The sequence below is a fragment of the Oryctolagus cuniculus genome, chromosome X, assembly GCF_964237555.1.
Source record: "Oryctolagus cuniculus chromosome X, mOryCun1.1, whole genome shotgun sequence".
Taxonomy (NCBI): domain Eukaryota; kingdom Metazoa; phylum Chordata; class Mammalia; order Lagomorpha; family Leporidae; genus Oryctolagus; species Oryctolagus cuniculus.
In genome coordinates, this window is record NC_091453.1 from 36,297,809 (window position 1) to 36,322,582 (window position 24,774).

The 24,774-nt window shown below is 41.4% G+C and overlaps 1 protein-coding gene and 1 non-coding gene across 3 annotated transcripts in view; one reads left to right on the forward strand and one right to left on the reverse strand.

Moving 5' to 3' along the window:
- Positions 1-24,774, forward strand: part of MAGED1 (MAGE family member D1) — an 86,546-nt gene that overhangs the window by 50,803 nt on the left and 10,969 nt on the right. The window lies entirely within an intron of this gene.
- LOC127487858 (small nucleolar RNA SNORA42/SNORA80 family) lies at positions 18,691-18,822 on the reverse strand. The gene has a single exon (XR_007915111.1). It is a non-coding gene; the product is annotated as a small nucleolar RNA SNORA42/SNORA80 family (small nucleolar RNA).

Here is a 24,774-nt window from a genome sequence, read left to right on the forward strand (position 1 = left end):
TCCTCCCTATCCTGATTTATTATCACCTACTGTGCCACGGTATCTATACCCATCTAAAATTTAAATCCATAGTCCAAGAAAATCAGTAGTCTAGTATTAGTGGTAGTACAGTTTCATTGATTAGAGCTGATATTAATTGTTACCAGTGTTTGTCCTAAGTCCTAATCAAAAATGGACTCCACCTAGAAACTTACCTGTGATAAAACACGGACAATGCTATTAATGGAAATTTACATGTTTTCAGTGAGGGAGTTGTAAGGGGTCAATAAATAGCATTCATCTTCCCTGTCTAGATTTAGACCAATTAAAATTGAAAGACATAGGAATAAGATAAGTGGAGATCAAAACATCATCTTCATTACTGATAAACCTGGTCAGAGGGGCCAGCATTATAGTACAGCACATTTAGTTGCCACCTGCAAAGTTGGCATCCTATATGAATGCTGGTCTGTGTTCCAGTTGTTCCACTTCCGATCTAGCTCCTCACTAGTGCACCTGGGAAAGCAGCAGATGACGACCTAAGTACTGGGGCTCCTGCTACCCACATGAGAGACCTGGTTGAAGTTCCTGACTCCTGGGTTCAGCCTGGTCCAGTTCTGGCTGTTGCAGCCATTTGGGGAGTGAATGAGCAGATGGAATCAATAAATCTCTTTCTCTTTCTCTCTGTAACACTGCCTTTTAAAATCGATCTTTTTTTTTTTTTAGAAAAGCTGATCAGAGAAAAGTGGTTGTAGTGATGACTTCCTAGTACTAGACTCCATAGCTAATCAGATTTATCAAGAGAGTTACAAGCACTGCTGAAAAAGCTGCAGAACTTCAGACCAAAAGTGAATCCCTTATTGCTTGGCAAGGAGCCAGTCAGAATGTATGTTCTATATAAGTTTACAGACTCTTGAAAGAAAAGTAGAGATCAAAGGCATACTCAAATGTTTCTTCCAAACATTTTCGTCATATAATTCATTCCTCCTCTTGTGGATAGAATAGCAGGAGTGTTTATCTATTTAAGGTCTTCCACTTGGAAATATGAGAAGTAAGATTAAGTGTTCCCTCAAACATAGCTCAGTGATATATTCAGTATTGCCATTTGCTTGAACCTGTCTATCTCTTCAAGGCCAAAAATACCACAATTTTACTGTAACAGAAATGGTATTAGGATATTTTAGGAAGACTGAAGTATAGCACAAATAGCTCAAGTGCGGAATATCATATTAATGACATCAATGACATATTTAGAACTCTATATAAATGCTATAACTAAACATGAAGAAGTGCTTCTTAAAGGCAGACTATCAGAAGGAATCTAGTCACCACTACCTACCATGTGGGAACACTAAATATTGTAACTTTTGAGCATGCTGTATTCCTATACCTAACACTTTCTGGAACTGTGAAATGGGCTCCAAGTGAGAAATTTCTCTATTATATGTGGGCTTGTTTCAGATACACATATCAGGAAAGTGTGTGTGTGAGAGAGAGAGAGAGAGAGAGAGAGAGAGAGAGACAAGAGGAGGGGAGTCTATAGCCATACCACACTGAATGTGCCTGATCTTGTCTGACCTCAGAAGCTACAGGGTCAGGCCTGGTTAGTACTTGGATGGGAGAAGGGGAGAAGAAGGAGATGAGAGGGAATGAGAATGCAGGTGATGGGAACCACAAACGTAAAATTCTGGGTCACCTGGGTCATGTTTGATGGAGCAATGAGGAGAATATTGTGTGATAGTGGCATGGTGGTGCTATGTGGGCAAAGTTTTGTGAGAATGGTGGTAATGGGGACAGTGTTAGTAATGGTATGAAATCACTGTGATAATGAAGGCAGGGACAGTGTGAATGCCAGTACAGGAAGAAATTGGAAAGTGTGTGATACTGGTAGTTATGGTCACAGTGTATGTGCTACTGTGGAAGAAAAGATTGTGCATATGGGTGCATATGGTTGTGTGTAGACAGTGGGAAGGCAGTGAGGAAAAGACACAATGGCAATGAGACTCTGGGATCATTATGTGTGTGAAAATGTGGATGGGGCTTTCTTAATTTCAGGAGGACGTGGAAAATGGGTAGAATGGGGAAACTAATGTGGGGTGGAAGACAGGTACTTGATGGAGGTTATAGGGTTAGTGTGTGTGTATGTGTGTGTAAATGCTAGGGGAAATGACAAGTGTATGTGTCAGGACAGATTAATATAGTGGGTGTATGTGATTACAATGAATAAAAAATGTTTGAAAGTTTGGAGTTTGGAAGTTATGAGTGTGTAAATACATGGTTCTGGGAGTCAGTGAGGAATGGGGTAAGTGGGTGTGTGAGAGTTGTAGGGTTGACGTGGCTCTTTGTTGTGAGTGTTATTGGTTTTATGTTATGGAGATGGCCGTGAGAATATGTGAAAGGGACTTTGGAGGATGGTGCAGGTTTTATAGTTGGGATACGGGCTGTGTGTATAGTAGTGTGTGATAGTGTGAGGATTGAGTAATTATGAGTGTGACTGTGTAAGGGATGGGGATGATATGTATGGTAATAGGATTTGCTAACAGTAGTTGTATTTGACATCGGTGTTATAGGCTGTGTATCTGTGAGGACCTAAGGACTTTGTGTGTGATGATAGTACAAAATAAGCCAGTGTATGTGTGGAAGTGGGAGTAACAGAGACAGTGTTAGTGGGATTGATGGGTAAAGTGCAAGTGTGATAGAAGAGTTGGGACAGTGTATGGAGATCATAATTTGCAAATCATGGTCATGATCATATGAATCATAAAGGGAATCGTGTGTGAATGAGGTACTGTTAAAGGCAGAGACACAGGTGGGAGGAGAGAGATCCTATTTTGGGATGAGGCTTTGGAATTACATTTGAATATGAGTAACAAAGACATGAAAATGAGTAACTTAAAATTATTATTAATTTTTTGACAGGCAGATTTAGACAGTGAGAGAGAGAGACAGAGAGAAAGGTCTTCCTTTCTGTTGGTTCACCCCCCAAATGGCCGCTATGGCCGGCGCGCTGCGCCGAATCAAAGCCAGGAACCAGGTGCCTCCTCCTGGTCTCCCATGTGGGTGCAGGGCCCAAGCACTTGGGCCATTCTCCACTGCCTTCCTGGGCCACAGCAGAGAGCTGGACTGGAAGAGGAGCGACCGGGACAGAATCCGGCGCCCCAACTGGGACTAGAACCTGGGGTGCCAGTGCCACAGGTGGAGGATTACCCAAGTGAGCCGCGGCACCAGCCTACTTAAAATTATTAGGGAGTATGTTTCTTTCATCTAAAACAAGTCCAATGGTAAGAAGTTGAAGACCTCCATAGTTTTATCAGTCTCTCATATTCTGTTGTTCCATGATCCTTGGTGCATGGCTCCCATCTTCTGGATGCCTCATGTTTTCAAGAAGTTTGCTGTAACCCTAGCCATCCTTTCAATCTTCCAGGAGGAAGAGAAGAGGGCAAAATACCTTGTCAGGATGATCAGTCTCCTTTATATGGAACTTTCCAAATAATTCTACCCAATGACTTCCACCCACACTCCAACAGACAGAACTGTGACATATAGCTGCCACTGTATTCAGCTAGGGACATTGTAATGAAACTCAAAGTTTATTTGGTAAAGAAGAGGTATAGGGTAGAATATAGTCAGTAGAAAAGAGAGACTGAAGATAGGAGAGAACAAGTATAATTATTAGAGCAAAATCACAGAAGCAGTAGACACAAATGGGATGCAGGATGCAGGGGCACTATATGACCAGCATAACCTGAGATGCTGGGGATGCTATGGTAAGGAAAAACAGACATGCTGTCTCTACCTTCATGGAGCTTACTATCTTGTGAAGAAGACAGACTGTATTTTTTTTTTAAAAAAGATCTAATTACTTTTTTTGAAAGGCAGAGTTACAAAGAGAGAAGGAGAGACACACAGAGAGAAATCTTCCATCCACTGTTTCACTCTCTAAATGGCTGCAACAGCCAAGGTTGAGCCAGACTGAAGCTAGGAGCCAGGAGACGGGAACTTTTTCCTGGGCTCCCGCGTGGATGCAGGGGTGCAAGCACTTGGGCCATCCTCCACTGCTTTCTCAGGCATATTAGCAGGAAGCTGGATCAGAAGTGGAGCAGCCAGGGGCAGCAGTTTAATTCCTGTGCCATAATGCTGGCCCTGATTTGTTTGTTTTAATGGCATCTTTCAAAGATTTTCAGAGTTCTCACATTGGAGCTCTTTGTTGATTCTCTGTGAACTCTTGATTTTTCTGACTTCTCTTTTCTGTCACCCCAATTCAGGATATCGTCCTGGCTCTGATTGCATTATCTCTCATTGCTCTATGAACTAGAAACTCTTAAGGACTCTCCTCATTTTTCAAGCCTCTCAGGATCAGCCTCGAATCCAGTGCCCTGAAAACCATTGCTTCATATTTCTGTGCACTCCTTCTTTAGTGTTTTTTGTCAGGTCACTGTACAAACCCAATCTTTGGTTTGCCTCTTAGGGAACTATATGGTTAAGACTTATTAGATAATTCATTTCTTTTACAGTTGCTTGATACCTTCATTACTACCAACTATTGTATATACGTGACAATAGTTATATCAGATTCAAAGAGCCCAGATTCAAGAAGCTTATTCAAAATTAGGGATTTGAGGAAGAATCTAGGTAACAAGGAGTGTGGTCAGATATTCTAAGAATTAATTCTTTTCTTTTCTTTTAAAGATTTATTTATGTATATGAAAGTCAGAGTTATAGAGGAGGAGGAGGAGGAGGAGGAGGAGAGAGAGAGAGAGAGAGAGAGAGAGAGAGAGAGAGAAAGAGATAGAATCATCCATCCTCTGGTTCACTCCCCACACTGAAGCCAGCAGCTTCTTCTGGGTCACCCACATGGGTGCAGGGGTCCACGGAATTGGACCATCTTCCACTACTTTCCCAGGCCATCAGCAGAGAGCAGGATCGGAACTGGACTCTAACCGGTGCCCATATGGAATGATGGCACTGTAGGTGGTGGCTTCACCTGCTACACTACAGTGCCAACTCCAAGAATAACTCTTCATGGCTCTTGACCTTAAGAAACTTGTAAAGACAAGTTATAAAAGCGGATTAATTTCTCTTTAAGAGATATTTAGGGGCCGGCACTATGGCATAGCGGGAAAAGCCACTGCTTGCAGTGCCAGCATACCATTTGGACATCGGTTCAAGACCCAGCTGCTCCACTTCTGGTCCAGTTCCCTGCTGTGGGCTGGGAAAGCAGGAGAAGATGGCCCAAGTCCTTGGGCCCCTGCACCCATGTGGGAGACCTGGAAGAGGCTCCTGGATCCTGGCTTCAGATCGGCTCAGCTCCGGCCATTGCAGCCATTTGGGGAGTGAACCAGCAGATGGAAGACTCTCTCTCTCTCTCTCTCTCTCTCTCTCTCTCTGCCTCTGCCTCTCTGTAGCTCTGCCTTTCAAATAAATAAATACTTTTTTAAAAAGAGATATTTAAAAACTTAGGATAGACACTCAAGAACTGGTTTCCAGCCAGGGGGCTTCTAGGACCATAGTAAATGTTCGAGTAACTGCTTTATCTCAGACACTATCCTATATGAGAATGAACATACATATGACAAGCAGCTCTCGGTATGAGTCTCGTGACCATAGCTTCAGCCCAATTACAGAAATTTTAAGTCACCAAAAAAGGCCATGGTGATGAGGAAACATGTGTGAAAATCATTTAAAAAACCTTTAGTCAAGCCTTAGGTATATTTTCAAGATTTATTCATTTTATTTGGAAGGCAGAGTTACAGAGAGAGGGAGAGGCAGAGTGAAAGGTCTTCCTTCCACTGGTTCATCCCCCAAATGCCTGCAACAGCTTCTTCTGGGTCTCTCATATGGGTGCAGGGGCCCAAGGACTGGGGTCATCCTCCATTGCTTTCCCCAGGCACATTAGCAGGGAGCTGGATTGGAAGTGAAGCACCTGGGACTCAAACTGAAGCCCATATGGGATGCTGATGGCTGCAGATGGCAGCTTTACCCACTAAGCCTCGGCACCAGCGGCTACATATTGTTAGCATCAGAGAATTTATCAACAAAAAGAAACTCTCTTCTGAGATCTGGCGTGTTCAGGGTGGTACGGCCATAGACAACAAAAATAAACTCTATGGATGTGGTGATCATGGACGATTTTTCAACCAGAGTTCAAAAGCTATTCACTATAAAAGACTGCATAATAAAGAGAAGCCATTGGAATGAAGTCGGTGTAGAAAAGCCTTTAGGAACAAATCAACCCTGAGTAATCATCAGAAGTGTCAATCTGGAAAGAAACCTTTGAATATACAAAATGTGGTACTCCCTTCTGTTCTTTCCCCATGTGGCTCTCCCAATTTCTCTCTCTCTCTCTCTCTCTCTCTCTCTAAGATGTATTTATTTATTTGAAAGGCAGAATTACAGAGAGGCAGAGACTGAGAGAGAGAAAGAAAGCATCTTCCCTCTGCTGGCTCACTCCCTAGATGGCGGCAACAGCTGGACTGGAAGTCCAGCCTGGACTCGAACTGGCACCCTTATGGGATGCCAGCACTGCAGGCGGTGGCTTTACCTGCTGTGCCACAGCGCCTGCCCCTCTCCCAGTCTCTTTAAGTGATTCTTTTGGATCCCTGCTCACATGACCTGGGGGAGTGAGCCTCAAGTCCCTCCTCTTCCCCAGCCAAGGACTCACTAACACTGACTGTAAATTCTTCTGTAATTCTCTCTAGCATTCTCAGTATGCCTGTGCTGAAAGGGAATGGATTGAATGTCAGTAGCGTGACTAGTCTGCTTTCTCTGTATAAGCTCTGTGGGATTGTGTTCAGACCTCTTTGGTTCATCCATTTAGAATGTGGATGGACTAGATGCTTATTTTGTTTTAGCTATTTATCTTTGACTAAAATTATGAAGAAACAGCAAAAGTTCCATTCAATATCCTGCAATTCTGTGTTGCTTTCTCACATAATAGTGCAATAAGAGCATGCTTCTGTCATTAGAAACATGCAAATCTTATTTTTATTTGTTCCCACATAAAGGAGTCTGCAAAAGTAACATATATTAATTACTGAATTATTTTTCAGAAACAGGAATGTTTATTTAGCTTTTAGATAGCAAGTGAGATTCCTAGAATTAAAAAGAGGAAGAAGAAATGTCAATAAAAAAAGTAATGGTTTACATTTTATATTAGATGAAGAATTCAAAAACAAGACTAAGAGACAACCACCAACTGAAAAACACACTGGCAACAATTCTGACAGACATTAAGGTTAATATTTTTAATGTACAGAGAATTTTCATAACAGATGTACAAATGACTAACAAACACTGAGGGTGAGTTCCCCTTCATTAGTAATAAAATATATAATTTAAGTAAATTAAATGTCATTTTGTCTATCAAACTGGAAAAAATATTTGTACAGCAAATGTTCAACACAAGAGAATGCTTCTGCATTACTAGTGTTGATAAAAACCTTTCTGGAAAGCATCTTGGTATTACTGAATAACAACCTTAAAATAGTTCATTCCCCTTTGACCTAGTAATTCCATTTCTAATAATATGCCATAAGGAAATAATTAGAGACATGCACAGAGATGTGGGAAAATCACCACAAAGATAATTTAATGAACATATGATATACTAGTACACAGTTATTAGAAAGAAATTTGCACAGGCTTTTAAAGGAAGTTTGTTTTATTTGAAAGAACAGCAATAAGAGATTTTTTCATCCACTGATTCACTCCCCAAATGCGTGCAACAGCCAGGACAGGGCCATCTGGGTCTCACACAAGGGTGGCAGGGAAGCAAGTAATTTAGTGATCACCTGTTGTCTTCCAAGTGTGAAGTAGCAGGTGGCTGGATCACAAGAGGAGGTGGGACTCTTCAGGCACTTCAATATGGGATGCAGGCATCTCAAGTGGCGTCATAACCTGTGCCACAACACCCACTGTGCATAGGCTTTTTAATGTCATGAAAAATTTACTTTAAGATATTCATGATAGAACATTATGCACAAAAGAATCTCAGGTGCCATGTGTTATTACAGTTGTGCATGTGCATGTGTTTGTGTGATGTTGGAAGTGGTATGGACCGTATCCCCAGTGTTTTCTCAGATGATTTTGATTTCTAAAATAAAATTGGGAAATGCCACAGGCTGAAGTTTGTGATGATTTTCTGAGTCTAGCTATATAGCTGTTAGACTTGTTGTTAATGCTACATGGTTCTGAAATTAGTGGTTATTAAGTTTCCATATTGTTACATGTAGTGCTGAATCATATCCCAGGTACCTGAGAGCATTCAGATAAGTCTCAGCATTTTCCAGTTCAAATGAAAGAGGGACTGTCCTCAAATGTCACAAGATACCAGGAGCCCATAAGTCAAGTCCTTCCATTGGCATTCCCAAACTGTGTATGGAGTTTCCACTTACAGGCTTCCCACTGTATCTTCTGCTTATTACTGGAATGTGAGTTGTTGCAGTACTGGGAGTGAAGAATTCACTGGAAGGGGATTTTGCAGTAAAGTATGATCTATGTGAGTCTATGTCAAAATGTATTTGATGCAATATACAGATATAATTTTGCATGCTCTCATATTGCAAATTGGCAGTGAAGTTTCTTTTTAATTGTGTAAGCCTGACTGGACTCAGTCTTCTTTATGTTAGAGCAAAATCCATTAGTCCTTAAAAGCAGGTCATATATGTGTTTTTGCCTATTACTATTTCCCTACCGCCTATCACAATATATAGAACCTAGTAGATACCTTATTTATTTGTTATTTTAAACTAAAAACAGAGTTTATTTTATTTTATTTTCACTTTTATTTAATAAATATAAATTTCCAAAGTACAACTTTTGAATTATAGCAGCTTTTCCCTCATAACCTCCCTCCCACCCACAACCATCCCATATCCCACTCCCTCTCCCATCCCATTCTTCATCATGATTCATTTTCAATTATCTTTATATACAGAAGATCAACTTACCATATACTAAGTAAAGATTTCAGCAGACTGTACCCACAGAGACACACAAAGTATAGAGTACTGTTTGAGTAGTAGTTTTACCATTAATTCTCATAGTACAACACATTAAGGGCAGAGGTCCTACATGGGGAGCAGGTGCACAGGACTTCTGTTGTTGATTTAACAACTGACACTCTTATTTATGACGTCAGCAATCACCCGAGGCTCTTGTCATGAACTGCCAAGGATATGGAAGCCTCTTGAGTTCACCAACACCGAGTACATACACTTTTTTTTTTTTGACAGGCAGAGTGGACAGTGAGAGAGAGAGAGAGAGACAGAGAGAAAGGTCTTCCTTTGCCGTTGGTTCACCCTCCAATGGCCGCCACAGCTGGCGCACTGCACTGATCCAATGGCAGGAGCCAGGTACTTATCCTGGTCTCCCATGGGGTGCAGGGCCCAAGCACTTGGGCCATCCTCCACTGCACTCCCTGGCCACAGCAGAGAGCTGGCCTGGAAGAGGGGCAACCGGGACAGAATCCGGCACCCCGACCGGGACTAGAACCCCGTGTGCCGGCGCTGCAAGGCGGAGGATTAGCCTAGTGAGCCGAGGCACCGGCCGTAGATACACTTTTTTAAAAAAGATTTATTTATTTGAAAGTCAAGAGAAAATGAGAGGCAGAGAGAGAGAGAGGTCTTCATTTGCTGGTTCACTCGCCTATTAGCAGCAACGGCTGGAGCTGTGCCGATCTGAAGCCAGGAACCAGGAGCTTCCTCTGGGTCTTCCCACAAGGGTGCAGGGGCCCAAGGACTTGGGCCATCTTCTACTGCTTTCCCAGGCCATAGCAAAAAGCTGGATAGGAAGTGGAGCAGTCGGGACTAGAACGGGCACCCATATGGGATCCCGGCATTGAAGGCGGCGGCTATACCTGCTACGCCACAGCACTGGCCCTGTAGATATACTTTTAACATGTTTTGAAATTCTTCTACATATGTAAATATAGAAGAGGAAATCAGATTGGCTGTGGTCCAGAAAACGTGGAAGGAGAATTTAAGAATTTTAAAGTGTTAATTTTGAGGCAGACATTTGGCATACTGGCTAAGACACCAACTGGGATACCTGCATCCCAATCAGAGCCCCTGAGCTCCAGTCCCAGCTCAATTTCTGAACATAGCTTTCTGCTAATGCGCACCCTGGAAGGCAGCAAGTGATGGCTCAAATACTTGGGTGCCTGCCACCCATGTGGGGAACCTTTGCTGAATTCCAGCCTCCTGGCATTGGCCTGACTCAGCCTCATCTGTTGCTGGCATTTGGAGAATGAACCAGTGGATGGAAGGTGTCTCTCTGTCTCTTTAACTTTCAAATAAAGTGGAAATAAATGACAAGTGAAAAATTAGTTAAATAAATATAGTGTTAATTTTAAGATACTGTATTTTATATTTAGGCCTCCATGTATATTAGCAGGTGTAGAGATTTCAATAAGGACCCATTATTTTGTATGATTATTTTATCATGTGCTTGGAAAGGGATGTTACAATCTGATGCTATGATTTTGGTTTTATTATTTTTTCTTGCACAGCTGTTAAATTGTGATTTGCATTATATAATGACCTTTTCATCTAAAGCAATGTTTTGCCTTGAAGTATTATGTCTGATATTCATACATTTTCTTTTGCTTTTTATTTGTGTGCCAAACACATTCCACACTGTTGTTTTCATCCTGGCTGTAATTTTATTTTTGAGATTTTTTTTTCTTATAGAGTGCATGTTTAATAATTGAAAATGTATTGCATAAAATTCCTTTGGCTACAGCATCTCAAAATATTCTATAATTGCAGATTAGATTTCCTCTTTGAATAGAAGTTTCATTTATTCCCCCTCCAATGTTCTTTTCTTTATGTAGTTCCAACATCTGCCCTATATATATATATCATTTTCTTTTCTTTATTTGTTCATCTGAGAAAATCTTTATTTCTCCTTCAAATTTGTTTTTCCTTTCCTTCACTTTTTTTTTATTTTTAATTTTTTTGACAGGCAGAGTTAGGCAGTGAGAGACAGAGAGAAAGGTCTTCATTCCGTTGGTTCACCCCTCAAATTGCCGCTACGGCCGATGCGCTGCGCAGATCCGAAGCCAGGAGCCAGTTGTTTCCCCCTGGTCTCCCATGCAGGTGCAGGGCCCAAGCACTTGGGCCATCCTCCACTGCCTTCCCGGGCCACAGCAGAGAGCTGGACTGGAAGAGGAGCAACCGGGAAAGAATCCAGTGCCCCAGCTGGGACTAGAACCCGGGGTGGCGGTGCCGCGGGCGGAGGATTAGCTTATTGAGCCGTGGCGCCGGCCTTTCCTTCACTTTTTTAAAATTTATCTTTTATTTATTTGAAGGAATTAGAGAGAGGGAGCGCGAGAGAAAGAGAGAGAGAGAGAGAGAGAGAGAGAGAGAGAGAGAGAGAGAGAGAATCTTCCATCTGCTGGTTCACTATCCAAATGGCCTCAACAGCCAAGTCTGAGCCAGACTGAAGCCAGGAGCCAGGAGCTTCTTTCAGGTCTCTTACATGGATGCAGGGGCTGAAGAATTTGGGCCATCCATCAGTGCTTTCCAAGGCACCTTAGCAGGAAGCTGGATGGAAAATGGAACAGCCAGGACTCAAACCTGTGCCCATATAGGATGCTGGCGCTGCAAGCAGCGGCTTTACTCACTACACAACAAGGCCAACCCCTCTTCTTCACTTTTAAAAGATACTTTTGCTCTGTATAGAAATCCAAGTTGGTACGTTTGTTTTTCTTCTTGTAGCACGTTAGGGGCTGGCGCTGTGGGACACTGGGTTAAAGCCTTGGCCTGAAGCACTGGCATCCCATATGGGAGCAGGTTCTAATCTTGGCTGCTCCTCTTCCGATCCAGCTCTCTGCTATGGCCTGGGAAAGCAGTAGAAGATGGCCCAAGTCCGTGGGCTCCTGCACCCGCGTAGGAGATCTGGAAGAAGCTCCTGGCTCCTGGCTTCAGATGTAAATGAAATTATCAGAGACCATGAAGGGTACCACATAATGATAAAATGTCAGTCATCAGGAAGAAATTATGATCCTAAGTGTGTATGCATCAAACAAACGCAGCTGCAAACTATATGAAGGAGAAACTGGGAGACCAGAAAGGAGAAATAGGCAAATCCAAAATTATACAAAGGAATTTCAACAGTGTACTTTCAGCAAATTATTAAACTACTAGAAAGAATATCTGCAAGGATATAGAAGTGAACAACACAATCAATCGATATAATAAAGACAGAATTCCACCTAACACCAGCAGAAAACACATTTTTAAAAACACTCATGGAATATTCAACAGGACAGACCATACATTGTAGACAAATTTCAGCAATAATAAAATCATTGGCATCATATACTCACTTGAAAATTAAACAAAAGTACTTGTACATAATCCATGAATTGAAGATGTCTCAAAGGAAGTTAAAAATACACAGAACTGAATAGAATAAAAATATATCAACATATGGGGGATACAGTAACACAGTGATGGCAGAGAAATTTATAGCACTAAATGCTAACATCAAAAATCAACTGTCGGGGCCGACGCTGTGGTACAGCAGGTTAAAGCCCTGGCCTGAAGTGCTGGCATCCCATATGGGCGCCAGTTTGAGTCCCGGCTGCTCTCTGCTGTGGCCTGGGAAAGCAGCAGAGGATGGCCCAAGTCCTTCAGCCCGTGCTCACATGGGAGACCCAGAAGCTCTTGGCTTCAGATCAGCGCAGCTCCGGCCGTTGCAGCCATCTGGGGAGTGAAACAGCAGATGGAAGACCTCTCTCTCTGTCTCTTCCTCTCTCTGTAACTCTGTCTTTCAAATACATAAAATAAATCTTAAAAAAGACACTTTGAATATTTCACTCTACTGTCTTTTTAAAAAGATTTTATTTAGTTGAGAGGTAGAGTTACAGATAGAGAGAGGAAAAGACAGAGAGAAAGGTCTTCCATCTGCTGATTCACTCTCCAAATGGCCACAACCGCCAGAAGCCAGGGCCAGGAGCTTCTTCAGTTCTCCCCCGTGGGTGCAGGGGCCCAAGGACTTGGGCCATCTTTTACTGCTTTCCCAGGCCACAGCAGAGAGCTGGATCAGAAGTGGAACAGCCAGGACTCAAACCGGCACCCCTATGGGATGCCAGTGCCGCAGGCAGAGGCTTAGCTTACTATACTACAGCTCCAGTCCTTCACTCTACTCTTGCCTGCATGGTTTCTGTCAAAAAGTCTGCTATAATTATCCTTGGCTCACTACAAGTAATATATCTGGTGTTTTCCAAGCTTCCTAGATCTGCAGTTTGGGTCACTAATTTTGGAAATTTCTTAACCATTATTACTTGAAATATTTTTTCTGCTCCATTCTCTCTCATCACCTTCTGTTGTTCCAGTTCTGCATATGCAAGTCTAGATTTGCCTGTTTTTCAGAATTTTTGGTCATGATTTGCTTAAAACTTCATTTTTCTGACAGGCCCCAAGAAATCATTGGGTTTTCCGTTGTCCAGCTTTTTCTCTTATTCTTGGTTCTTCTTTTCAAGGATGTACTTCCAGCCTCACATTGATTCCATGGGGAAGAGAGACATAGGGGAAGCATGGAGTCAGTAAATATTGTGGGTTCCTGAGTAAAGGGAAACCCTACACCCTGTATTTCAGGGATGACATGAAATCCCAGGTAGGTTTGTAAGATCCTTTTATAAGGTGACTTTGCTACTCACTTCCTAGATAAGGCCAGAAAACGACAAGGCTTGAAGAATTCTTTGTGGTATCTACAGACATTCCAAGCCTTGGTCCTCCTCATAGTTTCCCTTAAGTCATGGTATCATAGGAGTGTATGGTAGGGACAAAAACAGATGGACAGAGATTAGCAGGCCCCAACATATTACAAGAGCAGAAGAATGTTCCCAATGTGTATGAGTGATACATGAAAACCACAGAGAAAATCAGATCCAAAGAGACTTTGTAGTCCAGAATGAGGCTCAACTGAATGACTGCTTGTGCAGACATTTGTGAACCAGAGAACATTAATGCCAGCATGGATATTTGATACTCAGCAGATATAATAACCCATCCTGATGTTTTGGCACTGTTTAAGATCCCTAGCAGTTAGATACAACTCCAAAGCAAAAAATGAGGAAGACTCCATACTGCTGGAGATTTTCAACCACTCAACAGAATTTAACTTGACACAGAAGAAAATCTTACCTTTCCTGTATACTTGAGTTGGCAAGATAATATCTTTACCTTCTGAATAATTGGCAGCAGGAAATAACTGATATTGATAAATACTGAATATCCCAAACAAATTTACCTACTTAAAAAAAAAAAAAACAAGCCATGAGATATGTAGCTCTTGCTTCTAATTTGTGAGGCAGAGAGACAGAGAGAGAAAGCTCCCATCTGCTGGTTCAGTTTCCCAATTCTTAGAATGACCAGGACTGGGCCAGGCTGAAGCTGGGTGCTTGGAACTCAATCCATGTCTCACACAAGGGGGGCAGGAATCCAATTACTTGAGTTATCAGTGCTGCCTTTTAGGGTTTGCATTATCAGGAAGCTGGAATCAGAACCCAGAGAGGGTATCAGATGCAGGCACACTGATACAGGATGTGGGCATCTTTTTTTTTAAGATTTATTTATTTATTTTAAAATCAGAGTAAGAGAGAGATGAGGGAGTGATCCTCCATCCACTAGTGCACTCCCCAGGTGGCTGCAATGGCGAGACCTGGACCAAGCCAAAGCCAGGAGCCAGGAGCTTCTTTTAGGTATCCCACATGGGTACAGGGGCCCATGTACTTGGGTCATGTTCCCTTTCTTTTCCCAGGCTATTAGTAGAGAGCTGGGTTGGAACTGGAGCAGCTGGGACAGGAACCAGCACCCAAATGGGATGCAGGTGTTACAAGTGGCAGCTTTACCTGCTATACCACAGTGCCAGCCCCATGGATGTGGGTATCTTAACCAACATTTTAACCACTAAGCCAAAAGTCCACGCCTGCATGGTTCCTATAGTTGAGAACTATAGTAGTCTTTTTTTTAAAAAAAGATTTATTTATTTATTTATTTGAAAGTCAGAGTTAAACACAGAGAGAAAGAGAGGCAGAGAGAGAGAGAGGTCTTCCATAGCTTGCTTGTTCACTCTCCAATTAGCTGCAATGGCAGGAGCTGAGCCGATCTGAAGCCAGGAGCCAGGAGCTTTTTCCGGATCTCCCACATGGGTTTAGGGGCCCAAGGAATTGGGCCATCTTCTGCTACTTTTCCATACCATAGCAGAGAGCTGGATAGGAAGTGGAGCAGCCAGGACTTGAACTGGTGCCGATTTGGGATGCTGGCACTGCAGGCGGCGGCTTTACTGGCTACACCTCAGCGCTGGCCCCAGTAGTACTCTTATCTCAAGGCCAGAGTGATAGTATATGAGAAATGACCTCCGGCATTTTGATGGATACCAATATAAAGGGAATGGGATATCTGAAGAGAGAAAATGAGAACTTTTAACACTCAACAATCTTTTCTCTGCAGAATGAAATCTGCCATCGGTGAAGTGTGATTCTACTTCATTTCTTCTTCTGACCCTGTCCCTCTTGTATCAAACACCTTTTTTGTTTCCCTGATTATATACTGTACTTCCTCCTTCCTCTTTTCCTCTCATTTATTTTCCTGTCCTGTTTCTACTCCTTACCCCTGTAACTTAGTTCATGCTGCTATGCGAGGTCTTCAAAAAGTACATGGAAAATATATATTATGAAAAATTGCATGGATTTTAAATTATTTGCATCAAAATAAACATTTGTTTCCATTTTCCACGGACTTTATGAAGTACTTTGTATAACAGTACCATAGACTGGGTGGCTTTAACAACGGAAAATTATTTCTCACAATTCTGAACGCTAGAAAGTCCAAGGCCAAAGAGCTTCCAGATCTAGTACCTGGTAAAGACCCTCTCCTTCCTGGTTTATACATAACTATCTTCTCATTGTGTCTTCAGAAGATGGGGGAGCAGAGTGGAAGGGAGCTCTCCTTGCCTCTTACAAAGACACTCATCCCATTATGGGGGTTCCCCTCAGGACCTAATTGCCTCCCAAAGTTCTCATCTCTGAACACTGTATACTCTGATACCTGAATTTGGGGGTGGGGGGGACAAACATTCTATCTGTAGCATCCCCCATTATGTCTCCTCCCACTTCCCTCGCACACTTCTCTATCCTACATTCACTCTTCCTTTCTATATTCTACATCCTTACTCTCTTTCCTCCTGTTTTTCTTTTTCAACTTCAACTTACTATCCACTTCCTTATATTTTGTTACTGTCCTAAGTCCATTTACTTCCAATGGTTATTTTTATTCACCCTTCATCAGTATTTTCTTCTTTCCTTCTTCCTTCTCTTCCTCTTTAGACCCTCTCTTTTCCACCTGATTGTTTCATTTCTCCCTCTTTCTGTGATCCCTTCTAACAAGACGGTGAAGGTGAAAAAGTGAGAGAGAAAGAATAGAATGGAATCAAAGTGTATGTAATGTGGTAGAATCTACAGGAATAGCAGATCAATTAGATTGGAGAATAAGGAAGACAGAGGCATTATGAATAACTCAAAGTAAAATAGGGAAATAAATAAATAAATAACGATTTGTAAAAGGGACTTACAAGAAAACTATAATAATCATTCTGATTGAAGTGGTGAAGTCATTTCAGGGTAAATAAAAGAGATGTTACCTATTGAGATTAATACTCAATTATTTTTTGGCTGGCACCGCGGGTCACTAGGCTAATCCTCTGCCTGTGGCACCGGCACACCACGTTCTAGTCCCGGTCAGGGCGCCAGATTCTGTGCCGGTCGCTCCTCTTCCTGTCCAGCTCTCTGCTATGGCCCGGGAGTGCAGTAGAGGATGGCCTAAGTCCTTGGGCCCTGCACCCGCATGGGAGACCAGGAGAAGCACCTGGCTCCTGGCTTCGGATCAGTGTGGTGCGCTGGCTACAGCGCACCGTCCATAGCGGCCATTGAGGGGTGAACCAACGGAAAAGGAAGACTTTCTCTCTGTCTCTCTCTCTCTCTCTCTCTCACTAACTCTGTCAAAAAAATACTCAATTATTTTTTAAAATTTTTTTTATTTATTTGAGGGGCAGAGTTACAGAGAGGCAGAGAGAGAGAGAGAGAGAGACTCTGCCATCCACTGATTCACTCCCCAAATGACCGCAACAGCGGAACTGGGCCAGGAACCTGGAGCTTCTTCCGGGTCTACCACATGGGTGCAGGGGCCCAAACATCTGGGCCATCTTCTACTGCTTTCCCAGGCCGTAGTGGAGAGCTCAATCGGAAGTGGAGCAGCTGGGACTCGAACCATTGGCCATCTGAGATGTCAACACTGCAAGCAGCAGCTTTACCCGCCACGCCACAGTACCGGCCCCTACTCAATAATTTATTAAGGATTTATTTTATTTATTTGAAAGGCAGAAATTCAGAGAGTGAAAGGGAGAAACAGAGAGAGAGAGAGAGAAAGATAGAGACTTCCATCCACTAGTTCACTCCCCAAATGCCTGCAACAGCCGGAGCTGGGCAGAGTTGGACTGAACCAAAGCCAGGAGCCAGGATCTTCCTCCAGGTCTCCTATGCAGGTGCAGGGGCTCCCCCATGAATTTTTTTGAAGACCACTAATATACATGTATCTTAAATTTTCTGTACCAAGATAAACTTACCTTTTAATTATATTTTCTACAAAGTTTTGAAATATATATTTAAAATACATATTTAAAACACTGATGATACATAATAAAGTTATATATTTAAAGCACTAGAGTTGGAGACTTGTGTTTCCAGAGGAAAGGATAAATGGGATATATATATTTTTCCCTATTCATCCCTGGACATAATATGTAAACCAAATATAAGAAGACTCTGAAAGTTGAGGAGAGATGGTATACTCTGGTAAGAAACTTGGAGTCTAAAGAATGATATGGAAGTGGGACCGGAGCTGTAGCATAGTGGGTAGGACTGCTGCCTTCAGTGCTGGCTCCCATGTGGGCGCCGGTTCAAGTCCCGGATGCTCCACTTACGATCCGGCTCTTTGCTATGGCCTGGGAAAGCAGTAGAAGATGTCCCAAGTCCTTGGGCCCCTGCACCCATGTGGGAGACCTGGCAGAAGCTCCTGGCTCCCGGCTTCGGATTGGCACAGCTCCAGCTGTTGCAGCCAGTTGGGGAGTGAACCAACGGTTGCAAGTCCCCTCTCTCTCTCTCTCTCTCTCTCTCTCTCTCTCTGCTTTTCCTTTTCTCTGTGTGTAACTCTGACTTTCAAATAAATAAATAAATCTTTTAAAAAAAGAATGATATAGAAGTGAATTTCCTGGGCTTGTTTTTTGCTGCATATATGCCAGAGCACATGCTAGAGAGGCTGGCAAACTGGAAACAGCAAAGGGTGGAGACAAAAGAAAAAGCCCCAATATAAATCTGCTGTTTCTCTATCCAAAGAACAAATATAGGAAAGCAAAAAGAAAATTTAGACAATAACTGCTTTACTGTAGCTAAATACCCGAGGACAAAGACTGGGGCTGCACCCCTGCCAACAGAGACAAACTAGGTATCTTATCCCTCTATCCTTGCCAGGCTATAATGAGATCTCATTTAATTCTTTGACATAATGGTGTCAGGAGAAGGGCAAATGCAGAATAGGAACAGTGTAATCTGCTTGATGTCAGTAGGACCATGTTGGAAACCTGGATCTTCACCACTAGTGTGTATTAATGAGATGATCCTCCCTCTAACCAAAGGTGTTTCCATCCCCGTACTGTGCAACCCACTTCAGTGCCAACAACTGTGGAAGGAGGCCAGACAATGGTTCGGGGCCACAGTTTGCTCTAACGTGAGACACTATGAGAGGCCAAAGGGAACGGGCCTGCTGTAACCAAAGGTGTTGTTAAGAGGAGACCTAATGGCCAGTCAGGATTTTTATCACCACTCAACAGTAACCATGACACTCATCCATAAGTGGTCTCAATAAAGGCCATTCAGAGAGAATTGTTTAGGCACCCAAGTCTCCCATTCAGAATGATAATCAGTGAAAGAATAAAATGTTCAAAAATTGTAAAATAATTTAAAAAAAAACTGAAAAAAGGCATAATATGAAGCAGAAAGAATCTTAAGTAACAAGGAGTATCAGTGGAGGCTAAGGGGAATGTGGATGTCCACACCAATGTGATAAGACAGAGATTTAAATAAGGTCTAGCTAGATTCTCATAGTGTAATATTTGCAATATCCAAAGCTCAATTGAAAATCATTTCTTATACTGAGAACTTTAATAATCACAACTTAAATAAGATAAACGGTCATGCACCAACATCAAAATAACACAGATATTAGAATCATCTGGGAAAGATTTGTTTATTGAGATAAAATCCGTCTAGTTGAGAAAAAAAATTGTGTGTGTTTTGGGCTTATTACTAAGATTGCAATGTAGGGGACACAAATTCAAGCAGCCTTGAAAACTTGTTTTGTTCTGAGGTTTTATAAAATGGTGGATGGTTTCATAGCCCAAAGTGCAAGGGGGATTGTTAATTGCATCTCCTGTTTGTCAGGAATTATGATTGGTGCAGCAAAGGTCAGGCTGTCCTGTAAGAAGGGGATTGGACACAGTTCTCAGGAAGCAAGTGGGATGATTTCACAAACTGTTAGAGAAGGTAATGAGTTTCATTCCAGAAATAGCAGTTCAGTCCATTTTACAAGGTCTGCATGTACACAGGTGGGTATGTGTAAAACAGCCCAGTTTGAGTTCAGTGGCAGATGTGCCTTAGGCCTGTTTTAACAAGCACCACTCTAATTCCATTTTTAAGTGCCCCAAATCAATGCCTATGCCACTTTAATTTTCTTCTGTGACAGATTTTTAAACAGAGATTTAAAAATACATCTCTGAGTCATCCTAAAATTTTTTTCAATGAGCAATTGTAAAAATGTTTAGAACAAGTGGAAAAATTGAAAGCCTCAGCAAAGAAATAGAAAATCTCAAAAAAGAAGGTGTAGTGAATTAATAGAAAAATAAAGAACTGGAAAATCCAGCAAATTAGGAAAGAAAAATTAACTGGAGTAGGCATTTGGTGCAGCAGAGTGGGAGATGAAAACTATCCCCCGTATTCAAAGATTCAAGAAGCTGAGTGAACTCTATTTTCCAGAAACTTTTGGAAGTCTCTGTGTGTGTAGTGATTTCTTAATGTGCAAGCATACTATAAGGAAAAGAAGTAATTGGGTCACTTTTACAATATGCCTAGCACTCATTTTGTTATCTCATCTGATTTGTTGAAACATTAGGAACAACAGTAAGGAGCAATCTCAATAAGTAACATAATTTTGAAACTTCTGAAGGCTAAAGACTGAAAACAAAAAAGTGTTGAAAACAACCAGAGAGAGAAATAGCACCTTGCCTACATGGAACACCAAGATAATGACAGCAGTTTTAGACACCATGGAGGCTACCAACCTTGTTAGAATTCTCAATTTCTTTTTTGAAAGTTTCCTTTAGACATTATTTTAAGGTATGTAGGCAGGTAACAAATACTGTTTGTTTGCCTTCATTCTGCATGCTTTGTTACTGAAGAGTTCTTCGAAATAATATTAAAAAAAACCCGCAATCCTTAATAGGAAAAAAGAATCAACAGATTGGACTCACTCAAAATTTTACTTCACAAAATATTCTGTTAAGAGGAGGAAAAAAGACAAGCTACAAGGAAAGAAAATAGTCACAAACCATAAAATCTAACAAAAGACTCATAAAATATATACACTCAAGATTCAACAGAAGGAAAGGAGTGAGGCAGGGATGGAGGAAGTGCAACAATCCAATTAGAAACTGAGCAAAACACATGAGACATTTCATCAGAGTGGATATATGGATGGCAGATAAACACATGACAGAATAACACTGTTAGCCATTAGAGAAATGAAAATTGAAAACAAAGTAAGATGTTGCAGACCTAAATGCTACAACAATAGATGCTGGAAAGGATTTGGAGAAACAATCACTCCCACGTTGCTGGTGAGAACATAAAATGGTACAACCCCCTCCAGGAACATTTGGGAGTTCCTTGTAAAACTTACCTAGACTTGGTGTAACACCAGGTGTTACAGATTGAACAGGACTTGGCTCTCAGAATGCATGCAGAGGTTTAAGCCCCAAAGTCGTATGTTAAGCGTTAATGGATTAATGCTAATGGTTAAAGGATTTGAATGGACACTTGATCTAATTATGGCAGCTAGGAGGTTGGGCCCACTGGGAGATCTTTAGGTTATTGGGAGTTTGCCCTTGGACGGTAGCTCTTGCGATGTTAGTTATTTAAGCAGTTAGTCCTGGCTGCTTTTCTGCTTTTTGGCTTGCCATGTGATCATTCCTCTGCACAAACTCCACCATTGCCAGCCTCCACCAGACAGGAGACTAATAGGGCTGCCTGATCTTAAACTGTGACCACCCCCAAACTGTAAGCTGAAATAAACTTTTTCCTTCCTAAAAAGTTCCTCTAAGGTATTTTAGTTAAAGCAATGAAGAGCTGACTAATATACCCAGCAATCACACTTTAGGGCATTTATCCCAATGTTTATGGCAGCTTTATTTGTAATAGCCCCAGACAGGAAATAATGCAGATATTTCAGTGGATGAATGGTTAAACCAATTGTAACACATCTATACCATGGGTTGGTACACGGCAATAAAAAGGAAAAACTGGGGCAAGCATTTGGTACAGTGGTTAAGACACTGCTTGGGATACCCACATCCCATATCAGAGTGCCTGGGTTCAAGTTCCAGCTCTCCTTCTAATTCCAGCTTCCTGCTAATGTGCACCCTGGGAGGCAGCAGGTGATGGCTTAAGTACTTGGGTGCCAGCCACTCACGTGGAAAGACCTGGATTGGCCTCCTGGCTCCTGGCTTTGGCCTGGTCTATCTCTGATTGTTGTGAGCACTTGGAGAGTGAATCAGCAGATAGAGATTTTCATCTGTTTCTCTGTCTTTCAAATAAATAAAAATAAAATTTTAAGAAAGGAATAAACTACTCATACATACAACTTGGATGTATCTCACAGGCATTATGCTGAATGTGAAAAAAGCCAGTATCAGAATATGACTTATTGTATGATTTTATTTTTAAAACCTTAAAATGATAGAAATTATAAAAATAGGGAACACAGTGTATTGCCCACAGTTAGGGTTGATAGTTGGTGAAGAGAAGGGGATGTGATTATAAAAGGGTAGTACAAGGGAAATCTTTATATTAATGGAATAGTTCTGTATTTTGATTGCTGTGGTGATACGGGAATACCTCAAAGAATTTGTGGAAAAAATGGAATCAAAGGATAAGTTTATTTTGATGCAAAAACTTTGAAATTCATGCATGGTTTCCAGGAACATTTGAAGTACCTTCCTATATACAAATGTACTAATTTTGGATTTTGTACTTTAGTTACATAAATAGAAGTCTTAGGGGAAGCAGATGAAGGACACATAGGATGTCTGTAGTATCTCTTTCTTTGTGTATCTAAAATGATTTAAAATTTTTAAAAAATGTAATAATCTAAAAGTAGATTTAATTTAAAAAAAGCTGGTGAGCACCAATTGTATTTTAAAAAGTCGTATCATAAATATAGCTGTTTGGGTAACATTACTGCTGGATGCTGTCCCTGCTGCCAATTCTGTCCCCAGAAACTGGATTTCCTTGTGGCTGTTGTTCCCATCACAACTGTGGTATGAATTCCATCACTGCATCGTTGAATTGCTCCTTTCAAAGTGTTAGGTGGGAGTTGTGATTGTGTAGTGAAGAGGTCTAGAGTGTTCAAACCAGTGTGCATTCCACCCTGCACCCTCCCCCTCCAAAAACAAAAAAGGTATTTTGCAAAGAAGGGTTTGGCTCTTGACTTCTAGGTGATAACCTGTAAGACCTTAGATTATTCTGTCCGATTAGAGAGTGTCTTTGTTGACCCCGAGCCTCACAGTATTAGTTTGACTTCTGCGTGGACTGGAAGTTGAGTAATAAACAAGGTCAGTCACATAAGTGCTCCAGGTCTGTCTTATTGACGGTCAAAAAAAAAATCTTGGGCACCAGGACTTGAATAAGCGTCCCTGGTTGACAATAACTCCACGTGTTTTCATGCACCATTGTTAGGAGAATTAAACACTGACCATGCAACTCCTTTGGGAAAGAACTACTGAAAGCTTGTGCCTGGTCTCTCCTGGACTGTGCCCTATGTACTTTTTACCTTGTTGATTTTTATCTGTAGCCTTTCACTGTAGTAAACCATTGCTATAAGTTTAGCAACTTTTCTGAATTCTGAGTCTTTCTGGTAAATCATTGACTCAGAAGGTGGTCTTTAGGAGCTTGCCACACTGGTAAATCCTAGATTGCAATCTCCTAGCTACCAAGGGGATGTGAAAAAAAATGAATATCTGGCCTTTGTAGCTTTTGCACTTGGAACTATTAATGTATTGTAAAGTGTATCCACTCTGGTACCTTACTAAAATGTGAAAAACATTGAAATACATCTGGCCCTAAGAGTGTCTAGTGAAGATCTGTAGAACTGGGGCAGTGCTGTGGCGGATTGGGTAAAGTCACTGCCTGCAGTGTTGGCATCCCAAATGGGTGCCGGTTCAAGTTCCAGCTGCTCCCCTTCCAATCCAGCTCCCTGCTAATGTGCCTGGGAAAGTGGAGAGTATGGCTCAAGTGCTTGGGCCTCTGCACCCATATAGGAGACCTGGAGGAAGCTCCTGACTCCTGGCTTTGGATCGGCTCAGCTCTGGAAGCTGTGGTCATTTTGGGGAGTGAACCAGCAGATGGAAGATTCTCTCTCTCTCTCTCTCTCTCTCTCTCTCTCTTTCTCTCTCTCTCTCTTCTCCCCTCCTTCCCTCTAACTCTGCCTTTAAAGTAAATAAATAAATCTTAAAAAAAAGATCTATAGGACTATATAAACAACTAAAATCAGTAACACAGTGACACGACCCAAATGAAAAACAGGTAAAAAAACTTGCATTTGCATAAGCACTTTAGAAAAATCTAGTATGTCCACTACTACATAAAAGTGTGTTCTACCATATTACTCATCAGAAATATAGATTTCAAAAAAGGATATACAAATAAATACACATGATATTGGTAAGAAGTTGGAAAAGTTTTATAATAGGCACTATAGAATATTGTTAGTCTTGCTCCTGGGCATCTAGTATCATAGACATAAAACATATGAAGCATTGAAATATAAAGAATACTTGTATAAGCATCATGATTGCAATGCTATCTGTATGTGCCACTCTTCCCTGAATCCCAGAAACTAAGTGTTCATCCATGTGGAATGGTTGGATACATTTTGGTTCATTCCTATCATGGAATATCATATAATCATTTAAAAGAATGAATCAGAAGTACACTGTGCTTAAGTAAATCAGATATATGAGTTACGTGGTATCTTCATTTTGTACAACAATAAAGGATGGCTTTTTGAGCGTGCAACAACAATAAAAATGAGTAAAACTGCAGGTGCGGCAGTTGAAGATAGAAGTGAAAGAAAAGAGTGAAAAGTAGTAAGCATAAAAATGCTGCTCAAAGTATTTGTGGCATATGTGTAATTCCATTGATGTAAAATCCCATGCATACATATGCACAAAGTGATATATGAAAAGATGGCATCAAAATCTTAGCAATTATCAAGGTGCTGAGGTTTAGAGTGATGTCAATTTCTGAAACATTTAGGTGTTTGAATTTTTAGTTATGAATATGCATTATTTACATAATGAGGGAAACTGAGTGACTGTATCACAGGGGAAAATGCATCTCAGGCTTCTTGCTTGAGCAGTGGGGTGGGTGATGTGGTTCACTCATTCATTAAACAAATAGTTTTG